Genomic DNA, 25,444 nt, shown 5'->3' with positions numbered 1-25,444 from the left:
CTTAGTGGGTGAACAAGGCAATAGTAGTCAGAGAAGACTTTCTGGAGGAGTTAAAAGAAGATGATCCTAAGATTGTAGGATTATAACAATTAGCTGGCCAAGTGTTGAAGGTGGGGCAGAAGATTAGCAGGGATAGAGAAAACAGAAAGAAAACTAATAAAATATCTCACTTGTGGGTTTCCCTGGTGGCACAGGGGTTAAAATCTCACAGCTATCAAGCTATTGCCAACTACTGCAGCATGAGTTTGATCCCCAGCCAGGGAGTTGACCCACATGACACAGCAGATCTCTCCTATCTTACCCACTGCTCCCCTCAGCAATGTATTTCAGTCAATCTGCCTTTCTTCTCCCCGCTCTGTCTCTGGTGAAACTTCTCACCCCCTGACACCTCTGGCCTACACCCCAGTACTTATATTCATAAATAAATTTTAAAAATCTTTTAAAAAATATCTCACCAGCTTCTTAATTCAGTATGTGTAATGGATTGAATGGTGAACTTTGCAAAAGATATGTCTACATCCCACAGTGTGACTTTATTCGGAGAAAGAGTCTTTGGAGAATTAAATTAATGATCTTGACATTAGATGACCCTGAATTATTCAAGTGGGTTCTAAATCTAAAGATAAGTGTCCTTATATGAGACACAAAGAAAAGGCCATGTCAACACAGAGGCAGAGATTAGAGTTATACAGCCACAGCCAAGGAATGCCTGCAGTCACCAGAAACGGGGAGAGGCAAGGAAGGATACTTCCCTAGGGCTTTCAAGAGAGCACAGCTCTGCCAATAACTTTTTGGACTCGATTTTGAACTTCTGGCCTCCTGAACTGTGAGAGAATAAATATCTGTTGTTTTTAGCTACCCAGGTTTTGCCAACTTATTACAGAGGCCCTAGGAAATGAATACAAGATGGAAGAATTCCAGTTTAAATGAGAATTTCTAAATTAGAGTCTGAGGAAATACAGTTCATTTCTTCTCATGGATAAAACTAATTGCTAAATATTTCTTGGATGCCTGAAGATTAATAAAGTAAATACATTTATTTCAGGAGCATCAATTTGCACATCATGAACAAAAACATTTTTTTATGCTCATAAGTAGAAGCCCAGGCTCTAAAATAAGAGTTGAAAGAGATCACAGAGATCATTTGGCCTAGCCTGTCCCCAGCCTGTGATGAAACCCTTTTTGGTAGCGTGTAGCTGGCCACCTTCCATGTCCATCACTTACATTAAGCTCAAATATGCCTTAGGATAATTTTCACACAGTGATGCCAACCACTACCTTCTGAAGTCTAGGAAAAAGACATTTTATCTATCTTTTACGAACAGACTAGCCAGTTTTTCTTTAGCTGTGATTTGTGAAAGGTTTTTTTTTTTTTATTTAAGAGTAATTTTTTTTTTTTTTATTCTTTGCATAGAAGAAATAGGGTTGGGCCTTCTTTCTGGTGGCGCAAGGGATTGAGACATAATCTATGAAACTCTCTGTAGTCACTGCAGCACGAGTTTGATCCCTGGGCAGAGAGCTACCCACATGGTGCAGCAGACCTCTTCTGACTTGCCCACTGCTCCCCTCAGCAGTGTACTTCAGTCAATCTGCCTGTTCTGTTGCCCACTCTGTCTCTGATGAATCCTCTCACCCCCCGCACCTCTGGCCTGTACCCTAGTTCTTGTATGCATAAATAAACAAATCTTTAAAAAAGAAGAAATAGGGTGTAGGTCAGAGGTATAATGGTGAGAGGAATCATCAGAGACAGAGTATGGAGCAGAACAGGCAAATCCACTGAAATACACTGCTGAAGGGAGCAGTGGTAGAGAGAGAGGTTCCCTGGGAGGGGATGGAACTAAGGCCATAGCGGTGATAGTGCTGAGAATTATTTTTAAAAAAAATAAAGAAATATATGTGGATTTTTAAAAAGTTCTAGAAAATATAAAGAAAATAAAATTACCCATTATGCCACCCTTGAGACACACATTGTTAACATTTTACTGTATTTCCTACATAACTATTTTAGCTTCCATACTAACTATCCCTTGTTCTTTAGTAGCACCTCACTTAAAAGGGCTTCTAGATTTTTCATCACCCTGAGCAGTGTCTCTTTCATACATTGCAGTTGGTCTTTCATAAAATGTGTGAATTTAAAGTGATGAAGATGCTCCAAGTACAGTTTCTTTTTTTTTTTTTTTAAAGATTTGTTTATTTATACATACAAGAACTGGGGTATAGACCAGAGGTGGTGGGGGGGGGAGGTGAAAGCATTCACCAGAGACAGAGTGGGGAACAGAACAGGCAGATTGACTGAAAGAGGACTTTTCTTATTGTTATGCTCTTAAGAATTCCAGTGCTAAGGTTAAAAGATGAGAATCTTCATAATATGATAGATCAGATTCAAGTGTAGATTCCATTGATTTGTGGTCTCTGTATTTCAGGCTATCCATTGCAAAAGAGGAATAATCATGCCCCTTTGAAATTTTGTTGGAAAGAATTAAGGAAGGTGTATAAAGCGTTTGTTATATGACAGAGAAAAAATATAATAAACTATGATAGGTAATGTTTATTGAGTCAGGTTCTGTTTCATTCTCTATCAGTACAATTAGCATCTTTGTTTACAGACAAGGACTCTGAGGCCCAGGAAGGTTAATCTAATCCAGTTGACACATTCTGGAAGGTAGCAGTGCCTAGGCAGTCGGAATTCAGAGCCTGTGTTCTTCACCTCTATACCATGTTGTATAGCAAGTAATGTAACTGTTCTACTTCTCAACATCCTAGTGTTAACAGTAACTATTTTGAAAGTCTGTAACTGACTCATTTTAAGTTTGTTATTTATTAATAAAATTCTTAACTGAAAGCCACATATGTAATAGAATACATAAACAAATACTAGTACAGTCATATAATGGAATGCTATCAAGAAATGAGATATCAAGTCGTGCATAGACATGGAAGACTCTTAAGTGAATAAAGTTAAGTAAAGCAGGGTCTCCCTGGTGGCGCAGGCAGTTGAGTGCAGCACTGTGAGACTGGTTGAGGCGCAGTTGGAGTGCAGCACTGTGAGACTGGTGCCGGTTCAATTCCCGGCCAGCCGTGGAGATGCCCAGATGGCGTGGAAGATTTCTGTCTTGCCCGCTGCTCCTCTCAGCAGTGTGTTTTGGTCGGTTTGCCTGATCTGCTCCCTGCTGTGTCTCTGGTGATGCCTCTCACCCTCCCTCACATCTGGCCTATACCCTGGTTCTTGTATAAAAAAATAAAAATAAAAAGTTAAGTAAAGCAAAACAGTCTATGTAATTACATTTTGAAAAAGGCAAAACTATCGAGGTGGTAAACAGATGAGTGGTTGTCAGAGGGTCAGGAGGTGGGGTGAACAGATGAAGCACAGAGGACTTTTTAGGGTGGTAAAACTCTTTTGTATGATATTATAATGAGGGATATATAGCACTAAAATCCATAAAGTTTTATAGCACAAAGAGGGAACCTGAATATATGCAAATGAAAAAATTATTTAGGCGGTTAGGTGATCCCAGAATGGAGTGCAGAATTTGGCAAAAGAATCTTACTATATTATAATTGTGTGAAGCAACCTCATTGAAGGGGGTGAATGTAAAAGGTGCTGATCTGAGTAAGAATTCATTTGTAAGACTAAAGGCAAAATAAAATGGTATACACACACTGCACTCTAGTTGAAAAAGTCATTTCTCAAGGGAGTACAAGTTAACAATTCTGAAACCACTATACATATATACAGGAATTGAACAATTCAGTAAAGAGATGGCAGATGTGGGAGCCAGGTTTCTCACTGTTGAAGTGGAAGGTTTCAGGTTAATAAGGCATGAAAGATAGAATGATTCATGTGGTACTGAATTAGCGATGGACACATCAGCATGAACACATGTTTGCTTAATAGGGACACATGTTTACAAGTAGAAATATTTGTGTGTATATACACACATATATTTTCCTGATCTTGTCTATTTTCTTAAGAGGACCTAGAAGTGATGACCCTTGCCCTCTGATAACAATAAGCACACCTAGGGTCAGGATTTTGGTTCTTGGTTTCTAATACCATTCTTCATTTAAAAGAACTCCATTTAAAGGGTTTCCTTGAAGAAAAGGCTGATTCTGTTGTAATACTTGTATTCTGTAGTACAGAAAATATACATGATGAATATCTTGTAGTTCTAGAAAGAAAGTGCATCAAAAAGAAAGAAAAGAAAATTTATGATGAAGAAGTTAAAAGGTCATAGGAATCAACTGAGAGTTCCCAACGGTGAAAACTGGAACAATTTGAATAAAAATGAATAACATAGTATTGAATTATAACCTAAATAAATATCCAGAAGTCTACACTGATGTAAATAAATGATTGGACAAATGAATAAATTGAGAATAGGCAAATCTCTAGTGTAGAATTCTAAGTAATGTAGGTACTCCACCACAAGGAGGTGATGTGTATCTTCCCACCTTTTGATTGTAGGCTGCTCATAGTAACTTCCAATAAGTACAGTATATAAAGAGTGGTGTAGGCAGGGGAAACTTACAGTGAAAAGAACTACCTCAGACAGGTGATCAAGGTCAATATTATTAGTGATAAGGCATGCTGATAGCAAGTACCTTTGATGGAATGTCTGTGATTTTCCTCCAAACCCATACCTTATCAGACAAATTCCAGTTAAGGAATACTCTACAACACAGCTAACTGATCAAAAATGCCAAGGTCATCAAAAATAAGGAAAGACTGAGAAACGTTCACAGTCAAGAGACACCTTAGGAGATATGGCAACTAAACATAAGGTAGAATCTTGCATGGATCTTGGAATAGGCAAAGAACATTAGATAAAAACTAAGAAAATCTTATTCTTTCTGGCTTATTTTGCTGAGCATGATCCCTTCCAGCTCCATCCATGTTGCTACAAATTGCATGAGTTTATCTTTTTTGATTGCTGAGTAGTATTCCATTGTGTATATATACCACATCTTCTTGATCCAGCCATCTATTTTTGGGCATTTGGGTTGTTCCCACAGATTAGCTACTGTAAATGGTGTTGCAGTAAACGTATGTGTGCAGGTGCCCTTTTGAATTCATGTTTCTGTGTCCTTTGGGTAAATACCTAGGAGTGGAATTGCTGGATCATATGGAAGCTCCATCTTTAGCAGGTTGAGGAATCTCCACACAGCTCTCCATAAATACCGGATGGTCTCACTCATAGCAGGAATTTAGAAAACCTAAATAAGGGACCAGGAAAAAGATTAATTATGATAAAGTAAAAATCAAAATCAACAAACAACTATAAACCAGAGACGCACTACGGGGGAGATGGGGAGGAGGGATTAGTGTCAAAATAAGGGAGGTGGGAATTGTATGGGGAATATCACCAAGATGAAAATGCATACATTGTGCAAAAACGAAAAATGATGTAAAAATTATATAAAATAAAAATAAAATTAAAAAAACGAAGAAAATCTGAATAATGAAACTAGTGTGGGTATGTGTAACTTCTCTCTACTGTGATCACCATTTTTTCTGTTATTCTAAAACAATTTTAAAGTAAAATTTTATTTTCATAATTCTTGATTTTTTTTTCCAAATGAATGACCGCTAATTAATGTCTAAGTTTCAACAATGTTCACCATATTGTAACTTAGGTAATTATTGCTTAGACCAGAACCAAGTATGATATTATGTTTCCTATATAGTTCTAAGATTTTCCTGTGGCTTCCATTTCATTTTCTTCTTGTAATCTTTTACTATAATTCTCTATATGTTTTTCCAAAAGTTCCATCATATCAGGCAGTTTTTCATACCCCTATTTTTCTGGAAAGCTTGCCTCACAGAGTCCTCCTGGAACTAATGAAGGTCATCTTGTGAGAAAATAATTTAATGTGGCTCAGGTATTTGTCCTTCTGGAGGTCTAACCTGACTTAAGCATAGTATTTAAGGAAGTTGGAAGAATGAATGAATTCACACACACTATAAATGTCCTTTCCTGCTTTTCCTAGTTAATGTTTGTTGGGTGAAGTTGATATAATTACTTTCTAAAGGAGAGGAATTTACTTTCCAAAGTAAAGTTACGTGGTATTTCATTTAGCCCTGGCAGACTTGATGCCTTCAAGAAACTTCTGGGATGCAGCAGCCATCCACCAATAAATCAGTGTTGCTGGAGTATGGCCAATTAACCAAGTATAAGTAAATTTACCTAATTATACCACCACCCAGTCTACATTTCTTCTTTTGATGCACAATGAATTCAGGAAAGGCTCTGTCAAATTCATGAACTTCATATACAAAATTTTTTATTCCTTTCCATCTAATATTCCTAAACAGCAACAAAAATGCTCGGAGGACAGAGGAACAATTTTTTTTTTGCACAGTATAATACCCATTTTGCACAGAATAATATTTTAAATTTGCCCTCATGAGTATCATTCACCTCTCTTTAATTTCATATAACTACTACATACCACATAGTAAATGTCCAGTATTTTCACTGAAATTGGTTGATATATATACCATCTTAATATGAAGTTCAGTTTTACATTCATTTTAACTTTTGCTTTCTTCCAGATAAAAATATTTGTTTTGGCTATATCATGGGAGATTTCCCAGAAAAAGTTTCCGTTTTGGCTATTAGCAAATTAGTTTGCTTCCTGTCTCTAACTCTGTGGAGACAATTATGAAAAGATTAACTATAATCTACAAGCTGCTGGTTTGTTTTTCATTTCCTTGCATTTCAAATCTGGTTCATTTGTGTATGCTAGTCACTTACATGATAGACAAATGCTTGATAAATGTTTACTGATTTGATTTCATTTAGAAAAACACCTTATAAGCAGAACACTATGCAGTTTAATTTGCAAAATTGGCATTACCTTACCTTGTCTCTGAATGTTTATCAAAATACAGAAAGTACTGCATGACCTTGGGTGCAAATGAGTCACTATATCCCCCAAAGGCACAGAGATAAACATCAAACATTGAAGTGCCAGGAAATGAAGAATTGGATCTACCTCAAAACCACCAAGTTCCCAACCCTTTTAATCTTGAAATAACTGCATCATCATTATTACCCAATTTTCCATATACTTTCACATACATCCTAACTTATGTTATCTACCTGCAACCTTGGCCAGAATGTTTTTACTGTTAAAGGCATTAGTTTACTGCTAAAGTTTCAGTAAAAGCAATGAGGTTGCAGGAGGTTTCTGGCACTTGTCAGGGCCTAATAGTAGCTTCTTTGTCTGTTCAGATTCTCCAAAGTTTCTCCAAACTCCTTGCCTCTTCTTGGATAGCTTGTTGCTCTTCGACATGCTGGGTTTCAGCCAGGTCTGGTCCTCAAATCTCCCCACAAGCTATTCCCTTTGGGCAGCCCCAGGCCAGCAAGGAGCATAGTGACTCCTTATCCTCGGCAGTTAGGTTTCCAGAAAGTTGCCTGTCTGTTTTGTAAATCTAACACACTGATATAGAATTTCTAATTACAGACACCAAATTCTCTCTCCTAGGAGATCTGAAACTGCAAACTCCACTCTTTGTTAAGACCTTTTGTTTTCATTAGAAAGTCCTTGCCAATGTTGGCCACATTTCACTCATTTGATCCTTCTTTTTTTTTAATCTTTTCTCAACCAGACAAATGCATAATGCTTCATTTGCTAGATGGCCAGGCAATCCATTTTCAAGTTCTACTTGGACATAATGCTCCTGCCTGGCCAACATGCCATGTAAAGTGCCCCAAAGGTATTTCTCAGGTTCTGGCAGGACTACTTCAATGTTCCTCAACAAAGTCCTTACCATTGCAAAGGAGATTTAGTTTAGCAATGTCAGTGTTTCTTCTCTGAGTCTTAGACACCAGACTTGCACAGTGTTTAATGATGAATTTATTCTTTAATTTTTTTAAGATTTATTTTTATTTATGCATACAAGAACTGTGGCCTAGGCCAGAGGGGTGTGTGGGGGTGTGTGTGTGAAAGGATTCACCAGATACAAGAGTGGGGAGCAGGACAGGCAGATCTACTGAAATGCACTGCTGAGGGGAGCAGCGGGTGAGACAGGAGAGGTGTGCTGTGCCTTGTGGATTAGGTCCTTGGCTGGGGATTGAACTCATGGATGGCAATAGCTTGATAGCATTGAGACTTTAACCCCCGTGCCACCAGGGAGGCCCCCTAATGCTGTATTTAGATGTTAAGTCGTGGAATTATGAAACACAAACATCTTTTGGCAAATGACCTTTCTAACAGATGTATATTTAAATCTTCTTGCAACATTGTTTCTTTGGCTTGTTTATATATTAAGGTATTAGTCAGTAAATGCTACATTTCTAGCACAAATGGAGACATTGGCCTATAATTGTGCATCAATGCGGAGAGGTGGAGAGAAATTCAGGGATTATAAAATCAAATTAATACTCTTTTTCTTATCCTGAGTAAAATTGATATACACATAGTTTCTATTTGGCATGTACCCCAGAAACTTGGGTAGGTGCAGAGTGACCCCCAGATAATAGAGAAAAGGACTACTGAGGCCTGGCTCTGACCTGGGCTCTCAATAGAGAGGGTCCTGGCCTGGGAAAAGGCAGGGATAAGGGATCCTGGAGGAAGCTGCAGAGGAAAGCAGACAACACAGAGGCTTCTGTCTGGGGTCCTTGCTGTCCTTTGGAATTTCTGTTTTGCGTTCTCTGAGGAAGAAATACTATAATAGTAAAAAACTGAGGCAGATTCAGATAGAAAAAAAAATCTTCTGCCAATTCTGGGCACAAAACTTTCTATTCATTCATTCATTTGTTTGCTCATTGTTTATTCATCATATTTCTTGAGCAATTATGATCCTAAGTGCTGTACTAAGTTGACACAGCACAGGATGAGTCAAACAAGTTCCAACTACAGTTTAATTTCCAATAGGAGAGGTAAAGAGTTAACAAGTAAATATTCACATGATTTCCAGTTTATGATAAATCCTATGTGAGGGTGGAGGTCATTTTACTAGGGTGGCCAGAGAAGGCCTTTCTGAGAAGGGTAATATTTTAGCTAAGAAGCAAGGGGTGAGAAGGAGGACCTTAGTGTATGAGGATCTAGGGAAGAGACTTCCTGACAGAAGGAACAGGTAAGTGCAGAGACTCTGAGATGGGAATGACCTCAGGCGTCTTTGAAGAATTGAAGAGGCTGGAGCAGAATGAGTGAGAGAGAGTGGAGGGATGAGTTGAGTGTCAGAGGCCCCACCATTTGAGATGGTTCAGGGCATGGCAAGGAGTTGATATTTTCATTTTGTTACAAGAGAAGTGGAGGGGGCAATCAGTAACTTGAATTGCATTGCGCTTCATGAAATACCTACCGCCTGGGAAAACCATTTAATATTCAGGGTCATAAAAAGAGATCAGATTGTGGATACTGTGCTAAACATTCAGATTATGTTACCTCTCATAACCACAACCCTGAACTTCTTTTCTGACAGACCCATTTGGAATTTATCAATTAGAATCAACTCAAAGGTCATGAACTTCACCAACCCTCAATATCTAATGGCACCAGTCACCTATGGTGGGACCTTCATTCATTTATAAAATATTTATGAAGTACTTGTTACTTACTAGGGATATTGTAGTGAGCAAGATGAAAAGATGCCTTGACGTCATGGAACTTATACTCTACCTAGAAAGAGTGACAATTAAAAAGACAAAGCACAAATTGTTTTGATATGATAGGGAAAGTATTTGCAGGAGACTATAAAGCAGTATGATCAAATAACCTAGATAAGGAAGACCTTCTGAAGGAAGTGATGTTTAAGCTGAGAAGGAATACTAAAGAAGAAGGCCAGATGTACAGAAAGAGTTTTTCAACTGGAAGGAAAAGCATATCACCAGAGATAAGAGAGAACAGAGCATATTTTAGGAAAGTTAAATCATTTCATTATAATGGGAGGCAGAGTACAAGGTTGAGAAGAGAGAAATGAGGCAAGAGATACTAGGAACGAGATCCTGAGGCTAGATAGTGAAAAGTCCTGTAAGGGGGGGCCTCCCTGGTGGCGCAGGGGTTAAAGACACAGTGCTATCAAGCTATTGCCAGCCAGTGAAGCTTGAGTTCAATCCAGGCCAGGAAGATGACCCATATGACACAGCAGCTCTCTCCTGCCTTACCTGCTGCTCTCCTCAGCAGTGTATTTCAGTCGATCTGCCTATTTTGCTCCCCACTCTGTCTCTGGTGAATCCTCTCATCCCCCAACACCTCTGGCCTACACCCCAGTTCTTGTAGTCATAAATAAATAAATCTTTAAAAAAAGAAGGAATTCAGCTGGGTCTTTAAAAAAAAAGTCCTATAAGGGTAAAAGTTCTGCACTTTATCATGAGGGTAATAGGAAATCTCTGAAGGGTATGGAAAGGTATTGGGAGTGGAGGATGATGTTGATAGGGTGTCATTTTATTAATTCAGATGAAAGATGATAGTGATTTGACCAAAAGAGTAAACATGAAGATGAAGCAAATTGGACTAGAGCACGCTCTCTCTCTCTCTCTCTCTCTCTCTCTCTCTCTCTCTCTCTCTCTCTCTCTCATTTTTTCTCCCTTATTCCATCACTCACTCTTTCTCTTCTCTGTCTCTCTGTCTCTCTGGAAATTAAATAAAAAATATACAGAGAACGAAATTGGTGCAGAGAGAAGATGTAGAGTCTATGATAGGTTGTGTGAACCAAACTTATAAAGGAGCAAAACCCAAGAATATGTAGATACTGAGGAAGAGGAAAGATACACAAATAAAACAGAGAATGATAAGGATAGTAGAAAGAAAGGAAGAGCCGGTGTAGCCCATGAAGAGGGAGGGGAGCAAGTGGCAGTGCCTAGCCCTAGCCCAGTTCCCAGCAAACTTCTAGGCTCAGTTCCCACATGCTTCAGTGTTATCATGTATTCTGTTCATGAATTCCCATGACCCCATCTCCATCATTACTCCACATAAAGGAGTCTCTCCCCCTCCACACACAACTAGTTTGAGTTTTATTTCTTGCAACTTATAAAACTTGAACAAAACAGTAATTATGTAATACAAAAAATTCTCCAAGGAGCTAATTAATTAAACCAATGTGAATTAATGTAGTTTATAATGAAAAATATAACTTCTGAGAGATCATAGATGTCCACCTCAAGATGGTTAAACCAACTATAATCAAAAAGTACCTGGAGAGTGGAGATACAGAACAAAGGGTAAAGAATAACTGTGATGTCTAATGGACTCACCTCTCTCCAATTCCTTCTTCAGGAAGTGGTTCTGAATCATAAGAAACCACTTGTGAGGCAAGAGCACACAACCCTGGAGGTGGTTACCTAAGGAAACATGAGCCAAAGAAGCAGAGAAAGAAACTGACTCTTGGGAAAGAAGCAACCTGGTACATTCTGGAGAAATCAGATCAAACAGCAAAGGGGGAGTGAAGGGTGACTGGAAATCCAAGGTGATCAATAATGTTGGACATCAGGAGGAGGGGGTAGAATGGATAAGGCTCAAAGAGGGGTGACAGTTGGAAGTTCAGTTTAGTTGGGTACAACATAAATTAAGCAACCTACCACATTTTGGGCCTTATGTAGGGGATAAAAGATAATGATCTGCTTCAAAGCACAACCAAACATGTGCAAGACTCATACTTACATACTTAATTGTTAATAGAGTAGAAGCTTGTTATGGAGTGCTGATCAAAGAGGAAGAATTGGGACACAAGTCAAAAACTTACACTGTAATACACTCTTTTTTTCTTTTGCTAAGATGCACACAGAGTCCTTGCTGAACTCCTGAAGATTGATTGATTGATTGATGGATGGATGGATTTTTATGGAACATAGTTTGAAACAATTTGAAAACCGTTTCATTACTGAACCAAAAATAAGCTGTATGTCCTAAACTGATAATAGTAGGGACAAGTATTTCACATCTGGCCCACTCATACTAGAATAACCAAAGGCAACATTTAAAGTTGGTCCCACTGAGGACACTCCTAAAATTTGGTGCCTAAACAAATAGGTAAAATCCTGATCCTATTTGAAGCATACATGAATTGACATTGCCAAAGAAATCAGTGAAGAGGAGACACTGTTTTAGAGGAAATGAAATCTGTTGCTTTTGAGGCTATTATGAATAAGTACAGAAGTTTTTAAAATATACAATAGAACATTAGTGAGGTAGTAAATAAAAAAAGTAAATGCTGTGAATTTCATAGAAAATGGTAAATAATGGGGTTCTAACAAAGGACATAAAAGGATAGAGTAATGAGCAAGTTAGAAAGTAAAGATTAAGATTAACAACTACCTCAAATTTACCCAGAGCCATACAAAAACTGACCAGTGTTATTATTGAGTTAAGTATGTCATTTAAAACTGTAATATAAACTGTATCTCTATTTATGTTTTTCTTTAAAGGGCTTAAAAGATAGTCATTCAAGGATGATGAGAGCTCAAATCTGAGAATCACTGGCCTTTAATCCTTGTGGTTTTAAAATATTACCTCTGATGATAATGTGTAGAGGGAAAGCCCTGGGAAAAGACATGTGAGGCTTTTGAGAATTTTTTGTCTTCCATCTATCCTCTCTTTTGGTCTCCTTTTCTCTCCAGTCTTTACCCTTCATCTCTTCCACATAGCAAGTGGTTGGGAGTTGAGTTTCATGTATTTGATTGATTACATATGCCTGCAAGCAAAAACATGATGATCAGATGATAATCTAAAACAGAAACTAATTAAGAAAGTCAAGAATAAATGAATAGCTTGTTATTTCCAAATAAACACTAGTAAAATTAATCTTTTGTATACTTAATAACAGATTCTATATTATTATGCTGATAGGCAGGCATAATTGGTAAACAATCAATATGTAACTTCTATTATTTTTGATTATGCAATTATACTTTTGCAGCTTAGAACTTTCATTTTGATGCACACAGCGTCATCATGACCAACTTGGGTTTGAATAAGGAGAACCTAGGTCAGAAGTAGCTGAGAGAGCAGAACATATGAAAACAGATCCTGCACTCCTGGCTTCTGGAGGTCTTGGTTTAGAATGAGAGAAAGATGAGACACTAGAGTAAAGGGAAAATTGTTCATACCAAGGCAGAAAGGTTAAGATAGGAATTAAAAGGGATTATTTTTAATTTTATTTTATTTTAATTTTTTTATGTTTTATATATTTTTTACATCATTTTTCATTTTTGCACAATGTATGCATTTTCTTCTTGGTTATAGTCCCCGTACAATTCCCACCAGTTTCTGCTTGGGTAGGTAGACCTGTTCTTTGACAAAAGAGAAATCCTGAAAACCCTTAAATGTGTTCCTTAGATATTTTCAAGAGTAAGTAAAAAATTTTCCTAATTTCATCTGTCACCTTCTCTCACTACCTCAAAACAATTATGGCACCCCAAATTTTTTTTAACAGGTAGTAAAACTCTCATTCCACAGTTAGAGGCAAAGCTTGATAAGCAAACTAGCTAGCAGAAGTAATATGAAACTCTTTCTCACTAAAATGTTATTGGCTGATATTGGACCCTTTGCCATTTTGATAGGAAAAAGTAAGAACAGGAGGGCTCTGGCATGAGAATTGTTTCCAAAGAAGGAAAGGAAGCATACTAAATGGTAACAAGAGAAACAATTAACATATATTGAAAACTTATGAGTCACATTCTGTTCTAGGACTTTCTAGGACCTTCACACGAATGAACTCATTGAATTTCCATAGAACCATGAATATGATTGGCACTATACTAACTCCCATTTTATTGATAAGGAAACTGAGCCACAGAGTGGTGAGGTAACTTTCCTAGGTCATGGTGTCAAGGTCCAGATTTGAAATCTGGTCTTCCTAGTCCTAACATCCATGTTTTGGGCCACTGATGAAAGAAAAATATGACTCAGAGAGAAGTTGTCCATCAGACAAAACTTCCCTTCATGGTTGATGTTGTCTAACCACCTCTTTACTTCCACATGTTAGGGGTAAGGTGGAGTCCTAGGCAGAGGTGCTTCATCTTTCCCCAGTGTTGGCTATCTGTACTAGTGCTGGAGTGTTTACTGTATTCAAATCTATGGAACATTTTGATACTTTCTTAGTTCCATGTGCATACCACTATGCTGCCTGATTCAGTAATCCTATTGCAGTTACTTAAGCTCTCTGTGCTTCTGAGTCCACATTGGAAACTAGGTTATTTCTACTTGTCAACTTCCTGACTCAGAGGAATGCAGAAGACTAATGAGCTGATACTTGCAAATTGCTTTGAGCCATAAACCAGGACTAACAACTTTTTTTTTTTATATTCCCCATACAATTGCAACTCCCTTATTTTGACCCCAATCTCTCCTTTCTCCACCCCCAGGCCCCATAGTGTGTCTCTGGTTCATAGTTGTTTGTTAATTTTGACTTTTTCTTTCTTACAGTTATTCTTTTTAATGGTCCCTTAGTTAGGTTTTCTAGATTCCTGCTATGAATGAGACCATTTGGTATTTTTCTTTTTCTTTCTGGCTTATTTCACTGAGCATGATCCCTTCCAGCTCCATCCATGTTGCTGCAAATTGCATGAGTTTATCTTTTTTGATTGCTGAGTAATATTTCATTGTGTATCTATACCACATCTTCTTGATCCAGCCATCTATTTTTGGGCATTTGGGTTATTTCCAAAGCTTAGCTATTGTAAGTAGTGCTGCTATCACCCAAAGCAGTAATAGTGAAGGCAAAGATAAACAGCTGGGAGTACATCAAATTAAAGAGCTTCTGCACAGCAAAAGAGACAATAACCAAAACAAAGAGAAACCCCACCAACTGGGAGAAAATTTTTGCACACAACACTAATGATAAAGGACTGATCACAAAAATCTGCAAAGAGCTGATGAGACTCAACAAAAACAAAGAAATAATCCAGTCAAAAAATGGGCAGAAGAACTAAAAAGAAACTTCTCCAAAGTGGAAATGCAAATGGCCAACAGGCATATGAAAAAATGTTCAACATCACTTGTAATCAGGGAAATGCAAATCAAAACTACCATGAGATACCATCTAACACCAGTGAGAATGGCACATATTAAAAAAAAAAAAACTAGCAACAACAAATGTTGGTGAGGATGTGGAGAAAAAGGAACTCTCCTGCAACCTGGTCCAACCACTATGGAGAGCTGTGTGGAGATTCCTCAACCTACTAAAGATAGAGCTTCCACATGATCCAGCAATTCCACTCCCAGGTATTTACCCAAAGGACACAGAAACATTAATTCCAAAGGACTAAGTGAACTTTTAGAGAACAGTATGATTTGGAAATGGTTTTTAAGCAGGCAAAAGCTGTATAATATCTTCCTAGTAGCTTCTGTAAGTGTTCTTGCTTGAGCTGCCTGAATACCCTTTAATACAAAAACTGTTGGTCCACTATCATGGCTGCCTGAATTCTTCTCTAGTCTTAAAATGGTGCCACTCAAATAGAGGATGACTGTCTCTTAAATCTGGAAGATGCCCAATAGTCTGGGATTGTTCAAATTATGTGAAGATAAGCATTTCTAATTTAAAATGAGTTTCAAACTAGGAAATCCATTGCTTATTTTAAAAGATTAAAAAGAACTGGACCTACTCCAAGAAAACCTTTTAAACTAATAGCAAGCATCATACCTTAGCATTCAGTTCAAATGATAGTGATCTAATTGACACCACCAAGGGCAGAATCAATTGCAAAAATGATGTTGTTGTTGTTGTGGTGGTGGTGGTGGGGTGTGTGTGTGTGTGTGTGATGACTTATAGAAAAGATATGGGGGAAAAATATAAAGATGTGGGTAACAAGATGGCCAAGACAAAGAAAGTAGGAAGAGAAAGAATTTCAGCTGTTGGGATGATTAAAGCCCATTGGACACAAAAAGCATAAAGTCAGGTTTTTGTTGTTCTTGTTGTTGTTTTTTAAGAAAACCATGTCTGGGCCTCCCTGGTGGCACAGGCGCTTGAGTGCCGCACTGTGAAGCTGTCCGCAGCCTTGGCAGCGCCGGTTCGATCCCAGCCGGAGGGTGAGAATCCCACATGGTGAGGCAGACCTCTCCTGTCTTGCCTGCTGCTCCCCTCAGCAGTGTATTTCATCAGTCTGCCTGTTCTGTTCCCTGCTCTGTCTCTGGTGAATCCTCTCACCCTCCCGTGCATCTGGTCTGTACCCGGATCTTGTATAAATAAATAAATAAATCTTAAAAAAAAAAAAAGAAAACCATGTCTGATTAATCTACACTATCTAGTGGAATTTTCCTTCCATTTTTTTTTAGAGCATGGAGGTATTAGTTACCAAATAAAACAGACAACAAAAGCAGAGGGGGTGGTCATGATCTTTTTTTATATTTTACATCATTGTTCATTTTTAAACAATATTCGCTTCCCCCCACCCCCTCAGGTGTAGTCCCATAGAGTTTCCTTCACCAGTGCACAGGTGAAGTCCACTGTGCTCCTCCCTCCCTCCCTCTGATCCCTCTCCCTCCTCCTCCCCTGCAGTATGTCTCTGATTTATAATTGTCTGTTTGTGCTTTGTTGTGTTTTGTGCTGTTATTATTTTTTTACGCTAATGTCTTATTTGGTTCCCTGATATTCCTGCTATGGGTGAAACCATCGGATATTTTTCTTTTTCCTTCTGGCTTATTCCACTGAGCATAATTCCTTATAGCTCCATCCATGTTGCTGCAAATGGCATGAGTTTATCTTTTTTGATTGCTGAATAATATTCCATTGTGTATATGTACCACATCTTCTTGATCCAGTCATCTATTTTTGGGCATTTAGGTTGTTTCCATAGCTTACCTATTGTAAATAGTGCTGCAATAAACATAGGGGTGCAGGTGCCCTTTTGAATCAATGCTTTTGTGTCCTTTGGATAGACCCCTAGGAGTGGAATTGCCGGTCATATGGTAGCTGTATTTTTAGTAGACCGAGGAACCTCCAGACAGCTTTCCATAGTGGTTGGGTGTTCATGATTTTTTTTTTAAAGATTTATTTATTTATTTATTTATTTATTTATTTATTTATTTATACACGCACTGGGTACAGTCAGAAGCGCGGGAGGGTGAGAGAATTCACCAGAGCCAGAGCGGGGAGCAGAGCAGGCAGAAGGACCCAAGTACACTGCTGAGGGGGAGGGGAGCAGCCGGTGGCAGGAGAGGTCTGCACGCCATGTGGGACCCTCACCCAGTAGCCGGGGATCGAACAGGTGCTGCAGAGGCTGCGGGCAGCTGTGCAACCCAGCGCTCAACCGCTGCGCCACCGGGGAGGCCCGGTCATGATATTTTTAATGTCATTGTGAACTCAATAATTTAACCTTGTAAAAAAAATTTAACCTTATATTCATGTATCCTAAAGGAGGAAGTCATATTTGGGGGCAGCCATGCCTCTCCACACCTGAAAAAGGAAGCAATCATTGTGAGCTAATAAATGAACATGAACAGTGGGGACTAAGGTGGCAATTTAGTAGCAGAAATGGAGCAAACTAAAATTGCCTACAGAAAGAGTTAGAGAGAGAAGGAAAGAAATTGAACAACAGAAGGACTGTGGTAGATGGTCAAGACCATATGGTATTAAGGAAATGCAAATCTAAAACAAGGAGGGAAAGAGAGTTTTTTTCACACTGCTGCTGTGATATAAACCATTGCAAATAAAAGCTATGACATATTTGAGAAAAATTTAGATATAAGAGACTTGGTGTGTTAAAACCAAGCCTTCCTTTTAGGTAGCAGTTTCTCATACCTGCAGATTCTTCTCTTTAAGCACTCGAGATCCTCTCTATTCCTCATGAAAGGGAAAAAACTGATGTAGACTCGTTAGTGTGAAAGTAAAGGAAGGCATAATCTTTCTAATATTTGCAGATTAAAACTTCATCTTTCTGTGTAAAGGAATTTTCAGGATGAAAGCAGGTGGAAGTCCTGTAAGAAACTTCAGGTTTCCCTTCTGCCCAATCTCAGTGAAGGTGCTTTCCGCTTTGTTTCTGTCTTCCTTCCTTCGTCCCATTGGTCTTGGTGGTTATATGGTTTATAAATAGATCTTCATATTGTTTATGTCTGGATTGAAAAAGTTCCTTTCACTAAAGAACACTGGGATTTTTGTAAGCAAAAGATCATTTAGGTAAAATTGTGCTGCCTGTTTTGCTATGACCAGCCTAGGATGATAAGGTCATTGAATGTCCACCACAGAGCAGTAAAGAGGTCCAACCACTATGGAGAGCTGTGTGGAGATTTCTTGACCTACTGAACATAGAGCTTCAACATGATCCAGCAATTCCACTCCTAGGTATTTACCCAAAGGACACAGAAACATCAATTCCAAAGAGCACCTGCACCCCTATATTTATAGCAGCACTATTTACAATAGCTAAGCTTTGGAAACAACCCAAATGCCCAAAAATAGATGACTGGATCAAGAAGATGTGGTACATATACACCGTGGAATATTACTCAGCATTCAAAAAAGATAAACACATGGAATTTGCAGCAACATGGATGGCGCTGGAAGGGATCATGCTCAGCGAAATAAGCCAGAAAGAAAAAGAAAATATCAGATGGTCTCACTCATAGCAGGAATCTAGAAAACTTAAATAAGGGACCAGGAAAAAGAATAACTATAAGAAAGAAAATATCAAAATCAACAAACAACTATGAACCAGAGACACTCTATGGGGGGTGGAAGGCGGGGAAAGGAGGGCTTGGGGTTAAAAATAAGGGGGCTGTAATTGTATGGGGAATATAAAAATAAAATTTAAATTAAAAAAATGGTACCTGAGGGGAAAAGAAAAAAAGAAAAAGAAAAAAAAAAGTAAGAAAGACCAGTGAAAACTGAACACTCTCATTTCACGTATAAATTTCCATTGTATTTCCTGAAAACTGGGATGCAAATTCAGGACTCTGAATCTCAGTGCCGAAATTTGTTTACAGGTAGGTGAAGGATAGTTTCCTTGCCCACACTCTGAGCGCTGCCCCACCCTGTACTGAATTCAATAGAAGGAAGGGTGGGGTTGACACACAACAATTTGACAATGCTCCAGTTCTTTGCACCCAGAATATGTACTGAGACTGCCAGGTAATTCTTTAGACAGGCCAGGCCTAACAATACAAAGGCTGGCAGAGAGACAGGATGAGGCAAAAGTGCTCCCTCCTTCTCTGATATAGGTGTGATCATTTGCCTATAATAAATGTGAGTCCTGTAACACAGACATGTAGAGATTGCCCTAATAGGCTCTTCAAACTGATCTGAAAACTGAGCTTGGGAGAAACTAGCCTATGCGCTCCCACCCAGGCATGCCTTAGTTTAAAGGCAACTGTTTCCTGTGCATGGAATAATCTCTTTTCTTCAACGATTTTTCTTCTTTGATTCCTCACCAGTGCTCTCCACATCCCACTGCATTGCACCTCCCCCTGTTGTCCCAGCCCACAGTAATTACTTTGTTCTTTGACCTCCTACACACTTGCCTGGCACTTGGTCATATCTGTGGCATTTATCTGTTCATCCATTCATTTCCCCACCCCCACCACTGGACTTTGCACAGAACAGTCACCCTTCACTAAAAGTACGTAAATGATGATAAATCATTACAGCAGAGCAATTTAAGTAGGCGTGTCTCCAGCTTATGTTTGTGTAATTTTTAAACTTAAATGAAAAGTTTTCCAGAGTTAACACTTTCGAAATTTAGTCTATAATGTGTAATCATTTTCAAACATAATTAACTGAGAGAGCAAGAAAAGCAAAGAATGGGTTCACACAGTCCTAAACGTACACTGGTGGGCCCAACTCATCCTGTTTACCTGGGACTCGGCTGGTGTTAACATTGGAAGTCATGCATCTTGGGCAATCCCTCAGCTTCAGGTTAACTGGAAGGTTAGTGACCTAGTGGGTGGTTAATAAGCATCTTGACAAAAAGCAAATGAATATTTTAAATAATGGACTGAGCCCCTTTCTCTCTCTTTCTTACCTCACTTCCCAGCACTATATTCCTCTCCATTGACAAAAGGAGGAGGAAGTGATAATGTCCACTTCCCTAGAAGGAACACTGGGTTGATTCAGATCTTTTCACTGCAGAAAAAATCTCAGGCCTAGAAGGATAAATAGTCAAGGGAAAAGCTTTATAGAGAATTCTCACAAAACAGAAACTAAAAGGAATATTCAGAACAGGATACAGTGACCTCCATGGCATTAGTCCTGAAGGGAAAGTCAAAGGCAGAGCCTGAGGAAGGCAAAGGTCCAGGGTCCATGGGAACTCCAACTTCCACTGAAAATTCCATACCAGACTGCTAATTTTGGAACTGGAGCATCTGTTTTGATAATGTTCCTGTGCAGTCAGCCCAACTGTGACAATTCAAGTGGATAGATTAAGAAGAATACTAAAGTCCCTGGCTATGAATGCATTTGAATGTTGTAGCATGTAGCAGAATGCAGCAATGCAACTGAGCACCAAAAATCTCATAAAACTACTGAATAGATATTTTGAAAACTATTCAGCCTGAATAAGCATACCAATAATGACATCATTAATAATGGCACACATAAAAATCAATTCAAGCACTATTGTTTGTAAAATGATGAGGATTTTTCCCCCATAATAAAATGCTAACACAGTTAAGAATTTTCATTTGTATAATGTTATAGCAGTAACTCAGAACAATGAAAACAAAACTGGGAAATGGGAATTTTATTGCGTGTATCGCTATATATCATTTAAGATTAAATTGAGTTGATCTTTTTTTTTAGTATAGATTTCTGTGACTAAAAATGCTCTTGTGTACCCTGGTATTGTGCAAGTAAGGCAACTTGACCAGGAACTAAAATTTAGGGTATGTGATGCAGGGATATAATCTTACCACCAGAGGGTATTCTTTCCTCTTCTGGGTCACAGGCAAATTTATGTAACCATAAACTAACCTTAGAGCAGCTCCTACTAAAAATGGGTCAGACCAGATCACAAAAATGTGGATTAATTTAAAATATTCACACAAATTCCCTCTTGGATTCCCATTTTAGAGTGTTCAATTTTCACTGGCATCAAGCTAACCTACACAGACTAAGAAAACAGATTATACCACTCCTACTGGTCAAAACAAGAGAAGGATCACTCAGGAAATTAGCCCAGGTGGCTATTTCTAATTATCCCCGTGTAGCTTAAGCAAGCAAGAAGAGGCTAGAAAGAAAGAACAGAAGGGATTTCAGGGGAAGCAACATCTCTTGCTTGAATTTTGATCTAAACTGATTTACAACTGAAAAAGGTTGATGTCTCATTAAAGACCAGAAGGCCTAGGAAAGTTACCAGGGAGATTTTGACTTCTTCCAAAGTCAGGCAGGGAATCTGTCCCAGTCCATTAGCAAACCAAGTTTAGAAAGCAAGGCCTTGAAAAGGTGCCCCAGGGAGAGGCCTATGGGAGTCAGTTTGAATCTGGCCAAATGCTTATTCTTGAAAAAGGAAGACTTTGTCTGCTATGGCTCACTCAGTGCCAGGAGCTCTGTCAGGAAGAAAGGCTGAGAGGTTGAGAAATATGGGATATTAGGTCAACCAAAGGGAAGTTCAACAAATCCAAATTTCAAGTCAATAAAGAATTTCCTTTAAAAAATGACAAAAATACTTGTTCGTTGCTAAAACGTCAGACAATAGAGATTAAAGTAAAAAAGTAAAGGATTTTTCTTCCTCAGCCAGTCTACTCCTCTCAGCCCTATTGACCAGAAATAAGATTGATAATTTGTTCATATTTTTCCAATCCCATCCAGTATTAAAATAAAGGATTGGTCTAATTGTCTAGTTCTCCATTGATTCACACACATATCTGTCAATCACCCATTTGGTTTAATTCTGTTTATGCAAAAGACTGAGTTACTAGAAGATATATTATTCTACTTGAGTAGTTCATTCTATATATAACTGAATTTTTGAAAACTACTTCGACATGGAACATAGTGTTCCCAACATAATGGATGTTCCCCAACTTTAGCCAGTGCCCTATAATGGAAATGTATGTTGCTTCTGATTCATTTTTCTATTGCAATAAAAATAGAACTATTTCTTAACCAAAAAAAAAAATTGTTATTAATGGGTATGTTTCATTAAAAGTCAGGCACTGTCTCTATAGCAGATTAAGATTGATAAAATTTTTTTTTTCCTTCTTGGAGTTAACTCTTTAGTTGGGAGGTGGTGTGGGGAAACTATAAACATCTGACATAAGCAAAAAATGACTTAGATACTAAGTAGTTGGAATAATAGCATATTCAAACAAATAACATCCCCTACCTAAGGAGCAGAAAGAAGAGTAGGGAAGTTTTCATGAATTTACTTAATCTATGTAGGGATTTGCTTTAGTATGTTTGATGTAGGAAATTTGAGGTGGAAGCTTGTAGAATTCTTAACAAGGTCATCCTCTTCACTATGCACTGGAACAAAGGACTCTGCAGTTTTTGCTATCTGATCTTCCTTTAACAAATATAATTTCAGAAAGTTCTGAGAATGCTTTGTCCTTCTGCTAAATTTGTTTTGTTTGGTTTAGTCTACAACTTTGTCTAATAAAGTGAAAACTTGCTATAAATGTACAGCATCATAATGCTCTTTGTTTTATTCAAAAATTTTGAGCAAATATATTATCTCCCAATCAAGCACATCTTAGACAGTTGAATTATTTTTGTTATATCTGGTGTGACTGTCCAGAGAAAGATATTTCATTAGTATATGAAATTCAACATTATGCTTTAAAAAGAAAACACAAAATATCTCTCAGTGATAACAAATCTCTTTATGTCAGAACCTTCCCAGCAATCATGAAAACATGCTGAAAGGAGAGTTTTTATTTTTAAGTAATCTTAATTAGCAGGTCTTTTTCTTATTAACATCTTCAAAGTGCTTTGAGCTCCTCCCCAGATGAAAGGTCTGGTGTGAGTACAAATTATTACTATGCCCACAAAATACACACACTAAATGCAGGAAAAGTGCAAACGGTTTAACTCCACAGCCTGCAATACCCTGAGACACTTTGATCTGCCAATATAGCCATCAATTATTCTATATCCTTTACTCTCTAAATGCATGCATCAAAGCATTCTCATGCTCACCCTTGTAAATCCACCTGTTTATTCCTAAATAGTTCCTCTTAATTAAACCTTGTTTCCTTTCTCCTTTGTTCACAGTTGCTGATTCAGCTTTTTTTCCTATGAGAGAAGGTATGTGCAACTTGGCTTTGGAATGGAAAATAACACCATTTTTTTCCTCTACAAAGCTGGCCATGGTAGAAAAGATGCATTGATAATCTGGGAAGATGCATACGCTGTAATAAGTTAAAAAAGCATGATACAAAAATGTGTATAGTAGTATCTCAACTGTAATACTAACAGTTGCTAATATAAATTGAATCAAGAATGCCAGGCACTGGCCTGAATGCTTTACCCATGTAATATACTTTAGTTTTCACTATGAGGTGAACACTACTATCCCTCTTTCAGTGGTAAAGACACTGAGGTTTAGAAACATTGAGTAATGGGGTTCTGGCACAGTCTAGCTCCAAAGCTTGCCACCTTGGCCTTAAAAATTGTTCCTAGGTAGAGAAATTGGGTTTATTTTTTTCCTCAGCATTTTTACAGTTACACATTTAAATAAACAAAACTAACATGCTAACTATATGAATCAACCAAATAAAAAGAGAGGACTAAGTTACTCTTTTATCTATGGGTGTGATGACTTGGGATAAATACAGGAAACATGTCATTAAGTTCAGACTCCTCTGGGTCTCTGCTTCTTTATCTTTAAAATGAAGGGGTTGAACCAAGAGATAGCAGAGGCAGCTTTCAGTTCTAATATCACTTTAGTTCTTTAGGTTCTGATGCTTTAGAGATGGCATTTTCTTCAACAATAAGTAGGTTCTGATTCCCTAAGTTAGTTCAAAGAACTCTGTGCAGTACCAAAGGAAGAACCATAGACCTGAATGTTAAATGGATCCAGTTTGTGATTCATCTTTGAACACCAGAGAAGAAATAAGACTATTGTTGTTGATAATGAGTCTTGAATAAGCATTAATATAAAATTATTATATAATTGTTAAATTATAATCATGAATTAAGAATAAGCATATGTTTCTGACCCAATTCCATTTGCACTGAAAATTAGGACCATGTCTTTTTCTGATGGGGCCTTAGTTTGGACATGTCTGGAATGCAGGAGTGAGAAACCCTTTGAAACAACATGGACAGTGGGCGTTTCCAGCTGAGAGGAGCATTTGATCTTTTCTTGGAAAATAAGTACCTGTACTACAAAGGAAGCTTGCTAGTCCCCACAGAAGAACAAGTTCCTCAACAGAAAGCATGTGGCACCAACCATGAAGGAAGGACAGGACCATCTGTGATGCTATAAATATTAAGATGCTTGGGAAGCATGAAGAATTTTTATTTCTGGGCACTAAGCAAACATGTATTTGTTTTTTATATTTCTGAGAGTAGACGAGTCTTTATTTGGAACTCTTTCATGTCCAGTGTTGTACATTTCAACAGGGAAATGTAATGATTCAGCACATAATAGTTGTCAATAAGTATTAGCTCACTCAAGGAAGGATATTAATATTTAAGCTTTAATGAGAGGTATAGTTTTTTTTAGGTGAGGCTTAAGAGCAATTCCCTCTCCTTGGTGAATATTAAGAATTACATCTCCTACAGACCTCAGAATCTTCTTAGAATGATATCAGTTTTTGTATCAAGATTCAAATACAAAAAAATGAAAATGTGATAAAGTCAATAATAGTATATGAAATACTATTAATATGTGAAAACTTGAGACTGGCAAAAACAATAGACACACACATAACATACACACATTACAAGAAATATAAAAACTTAACAACTGATAAAAAAGATTTGCAATTTCATATTGAGATAAAAAGTGAATCTACCAATGTATAAATAATTGCTGGCAATTAATAAGAAAAGGAACAATTCAATAGATAAAAGGGCAAAGAAAATGAACAAAGAGTTCACAAGAAAGGAAACACATAGGACTCCTAAACTTAAAAAAGACACTCAACTCTTAATTCAAAAAAATGCAAGATACAATTACACTAAGTTGTTTTGCCCTATTTATCAGATTGGCAAAAATATACAAATTTGATAACACAGTCTGCAGTCAAGACCTTGGGAAGGAAATCCTTTGTATTATGGGAAGGGAAGTAAATGGGTACTGCTTCTAGGCAGGCAATATCTATCAAATCATGATAGATTGACAATATCTATCAAAATTACAAATGCCCATTGCCCAAGGCAAATTTACGGTGTGACTCATACAGCATAAGCTTCAGGACCACTTACTTATACTCTAAGAGTCTGGGCAGAGCCACGATAATTTTCAACAGGTTATATTGTTTTTGAAAATTTTGCAACTAAGATATTTTAATCATGATTGACTAAGACCACTGTTTTCTTTCCACTCAGACTTCTCTTGTGAAGTGTGGCATTGGAGTGGCATCAGGAACTTTTCAGACCAGGTTAAAGGAAAGCTGACTTGGC

The 25,444-nt window shown here is 37.8% G+C and overlaps 1 long non-coding RNA gene across 2 annotated transcripts in view; it reads right to left on the bottom strand.

Moving 5' to 3' along the window:
- Positions 1 to 1,975: 1,975 nt before the first annotated feature.
- Positions 1,976 to 25,444, bottom strand: part of LOC119258910 (uncharacterized) — a 182,273-nt gene continuing 158,804 nt past the window's right edge. For both annotated transcript variants that reach the window (XR_008554101.1, XR_005128354.2), the window contains exons 3-6: positions 12,457 to 12,637; positions 11,202 to 11,288; positions 9,567 to 9,627; positions 1,976 to 5,214 (exon numbers count right to left, since the gene is read on the bottom strand). This is a non-coding gene — a long non-coding RNA (uncharacterized LOC119258910). The remainder of the gene's footprint in view (positions 5,215 to 9,566; positions 9,628 to 11,201; positions 11,289 to 12,456; positions 12,638 to 25,444) is intronic.

The sequence above is a fragment of the Talpa occidentalis genome, unplaced genomic scaffold (genome assembly GCF_014898055.3).
Source record: "Talpa occidentalis isolate TD23 unplaced genomic scaffold, MPIMG_talOcc4v2.1 talOcc4.5, whole genome shotgun sequence".
NCBI classification, from domain to species: domain Eukaryota; kingdom Metazoa; phylum Chordata; class Mammalia; order Eulipotyphla; family Talpidae; genus Talpa; species Talpa occidentalis.
This window is presented reverse-complemented; position numbering and strand designations above follow the sequence as displayed.